The following is a 4,349-nucleotide window of genomic DNA, read 5'->3' on the forward strand; positions in this document are numbered from 1 at the left end:
CTAACTTATAGTTGTTAGGATGCATTAGTAAGTCTGGACTTCGACCGTGTCTGCATGTTAAAAGTTTTGCTTATCATTTCTTGTTGGAAATTACATGTTTATCATTCTTAAGTCTAGACATGTTTTCCTGCATTTATTGCATAAATAGTGTATAGACAAAAATTCATATCTTAGTGTATCTGTTACTATAAACTTTTCCTGACATCTTCCGAAAATTTCTCCGTGATTTATGGAATTTGGTATTATATATACATATGTAAATTATGTATTGAAGAATACCAAACTAAATTCTATAGTCTAATTCATATCAAAAATCATCTCCCTAATTATACAAGATGGATCCCGTATCCAGTTCAAATTCCTTAAACTCCGACAGCTATTCCGATATGGATATTCACATGAATTCTGAAGACAGTGTAACCGGAATGGATCAACCAATCAGCCATCACCTATTCTGGATGAATTGGGGATGGGTTCGTAGCCTGCTTAATTATTGGAGACAAGAAGAAGGCGATCCCTTCCATCCATCACATTGCCAATTTGGCGAAGAACCTGAAGCACTTACCGGCGAACCTGTTCGTAATACCATTTTCTTTCTCATCTCCAGAATATCTCGTCATGATCATATACTCTCTCAAATTCTGGATCTTATTCATCCGCTAGTCCGAACCGCCAATCATCCCGGTGTAGTAGAAGAAGTCAACGAGCTTCGCGCTCGGGTAGTGGCTTTAGAGAATACGGTGCAAAGGTTACAAGCACCAGCAGCATCACCGGCAGCAACAGTACCACCGACAATAACACCAATAGTACCATTACCACCACCAACAACATTCGCATCGCAAACCTCAACTTCACAATCTATTCCACGAGCATCAATGTCATACGCACCGTAATTACCAAGAAATACCAGCAACAACAACCGATGAAGTATTAACTCATTTTTCCTGAAGAAATTTTATGTATATTTAATATATATGAATTTTGAAATCAAAATAAATCTTTTTGTACTAAGCTATTACGTGTGAATCTTAACTGTTAGGTACTACTCGGTTAGTTCATATTACTAATATGCAATGATGTACATCTTTCCTTAACAACTTAACCATTGTTAAATACAATCTCTGTTTCAACTTAATGAATTCCATTTCATAATAAACCAAGTGTATTATTCAATTACATAATTGATTTTACATTTTCATTTTCGATGTACTCGAAACATTTCAGAAAACATCATTTGTGCCTTGTAAGGTTTACAAAAATTCCACGAGCACCAACAGCCTTCACTGAGGAATATCAATAAGAATAAATAATGAAGTGTTGATTTCATTAGTGAAATACTCCGCAAAGACTATGTAATCTTTAATGTTTTAGAGATTAATCATTTTTAAGTCAAGTCGAAAATCAAATGAGCTTAATATGATATTAACTCATTAAATCTGTATTACATCTGAAGAAATATACATACATATATTTTCATAAAGACTGTAATGAAAATTCTTTTGTACAAAATATTACTTGTGAAATCTTTAACGGGTAGGTAATTCCCGGGAAATATATAAGTTCACAATTAATATGTTATATTGTACATTCTTCAACTTTGATTCAAAAATTATTAACTATGCTCACAGCAATATACAATCGTTTCCATACAAATTCAAATACATATTCTGATATTGACAGATCAGAATCTAAGTCATAACTCTGAACCGGTGACATCATTCTTAGATCTCTACATCTTTCAAATCTATACTTTGACTTCAAAACTGTGCAAGATCCTTTAGCGTTGTTTTTACCGAAAATAACCATGCAATTTCTTTTTCAAAGTATCCAGTTTTACCCCCACTTTCAACCAGTCAATTTTGACTTTTCAGATTAGTCTTATTATAACCTTGACATATACATTTTTGTTACTTGAGAACCTTTTATGTTCCACCACATTAGCAGTAAATTTACCAACAACTTCATTGATCTTTGACCTTCCGAAAAGTCATTATACTCATTGAAACCCTATCATGTACTCATCCACATCTTGTAACGGTAATTGCCATACCAACTACCAGGAATTAGCAATCAGTATTTTGAATCTCGCAGTATTTTCTACGACAACAGTTATATATAGATAACATCTATCTTCTAGACTTACATACTTCGAATGTGAAGTTTCTGAAAAACATCCCAAACTATGAAATAGTTCTCTGAAATTGGAACAATGCTGATGAAGCAGCAAAAACTATAAACGACCTTAACAGTCAAAAGTTTGATGATAAAGAATAGTATGGTGGTAAAGCTGAGAAAAAGAGAAGGTTTAGAACTGAAAAACAGATTGAGCAGACCATGAAGGAGGCTGTGGACAAATCACAAAGACTAAATCTACCTTCAAAGAATCTAAATGATTCAGTGTCTGCTGAAATCATTAGCGAATACCTTGCTCCTTACTCTAAAACCTTTACGTATAATATTCTTTATCATCATCTTATCTTAAATATTATAAGATATCATCGTATCTTCCGTTATAAATATCCTCCATATTTCTGAAGATATTTTCATAACTATTCTTATCTGAAATCATTCATCTCTTCGCGCTATCTGTGTTATATCATAAAATAAACTGTTTCAGTTTCTAAATTCTAAAAATTTCGAAAAATGAATGTCTTTGAAGTAGTGTTGGGAACTGAAGCATGAGTTAGTATAATATAATGACATTTGATCAACGTGATTATATTACAGTAAGTCATGCAGAGTTTCTAATGGAACGTGATAAAGGTTCACAGATCCCACCCTCATCATGAACCATGTTACATAACTCTTTCATTCTATATAATCTCTAAATATATCAAGAAAATATATTTCTTGATGATTCGGTCTTTTTCGAGGTATTCTGGTAATTTGACAAGTCAGATTGTACTATTACCATTTCTTTCTTAGAACATTAGTTATGTTCATCTGAAACTTCATACCTACGAATTCTGGACCATTATCCGCTTGACATACGGTCGGGAAGAGAAAACGAAAGCATGAAGCTCCGAAATATAATGGAGAATATAAAGCCGGATAACAACCCCGAAATTACAAACCGTGTATATCAATGCGTATAGCAATATAAAGACATAGAAGAATGAAAAACACTATAACCCTAAGGTAATAGTAGAAAAAAATAACTTCCTCTGGTGGCAGATGAAAAAGAAGAATGAAGGATACGATAGCCAGGAAAATATCAAGAATCAGAACTGGATTAAGCATTTTCACAATCTATTGGGATGTATGAAATAAGAAAGAAGATTATAGGAGTGGTGAAAATAAATGAAACGGAAGAGGTCAATTTATAGCGAAATATCAGACATAGCAATCGAGGCAGATTACGCATTTAATCAAAGAAAATCCTAATTTCCGCAAATTCCGAAGAATCAAATTTTATTTAGATTATGAAGATTTTATATTCCTTAAATTCCGGAAATCAATCGTAACTACGTCAAAAGTTAAGACGAATCTCTATTCTTTCATTTCACTCTTTTACGATAACTTCTCTCATAGGCTTCGAGAAATCGGATTGTTTTATCCATATAATTCAACGGTGATAAAATTCTATTTACCAACTCATATCTGTCATGAAAACATTTTTATTGTCAGCCATGACGACCTCACTCAAATTTCGGTACGAAATTTCTTTAACGGGTAGGTACCGTGACAACCCGGAAATTTTTTACCAAATTTAAACTTTATCTTTAAATGATTTAACGTTTCCGACACGATAAGCAAAGTCTATGAAGTTGAATCTCAAAATTTTAGAACTGTTTCATTACATTTGACTGCTCTCGACGATTCATGAACAATTATATGTATGTATATATATATATATATATATATATGTACAAGTAAAATGACTTTGCTACAGTAAAACACTATTTGCTACAGTAAACACTATTTGCTACAGTAAAACACTATTTGATGTCGACGAACTAGCAAACAAAAACGGATAAGGCGGCCATGTGATCGCATGGCAAAAACACTGAAAACTCATGCGATCGCATGAGGTACTGTAGCAGGCCACATACTATAAAAGCTCGGTTCATTCCTCCGAATTATTATTTTTTATATTATTATTATTATTATTATTATTATTATTATTATTATTATTAAGATTAATATTATTATTATTAATCTTATTATAATATTATTATTAGTAGTATATATACCTAAAATACTACGACGAGGTTATGAGCGTGTCACCTTCAAAATGGGTTTTTGAGCGGGATAGAGCTAAGGAAATTATGGGTTATTGCCAAGGAGGTTATGGGTAATGTTCGGGGGTATATTTGTGAATCAAATCTAGTTTTTATCATCTCCGTTAC

The sequence above is a fragment of the Rutidosis leptorrhynchoides genome, chromosome 9, assembly GCF_046630445.1.
Source record: "Rutidosis leptorrhynchoides isolate AG116_Rl617_1_P2 chromosome 9, CSIRO_AGI_Rlap_v1, whole genome shotgun sequence".
Lineage (NCBI taxonomy): Eukaryota > Viridiplantae > Streptophyta > Magnoliopsida > Asterales > Asteraceae > Rutidosis > Rutidosis leptorrhynchoides.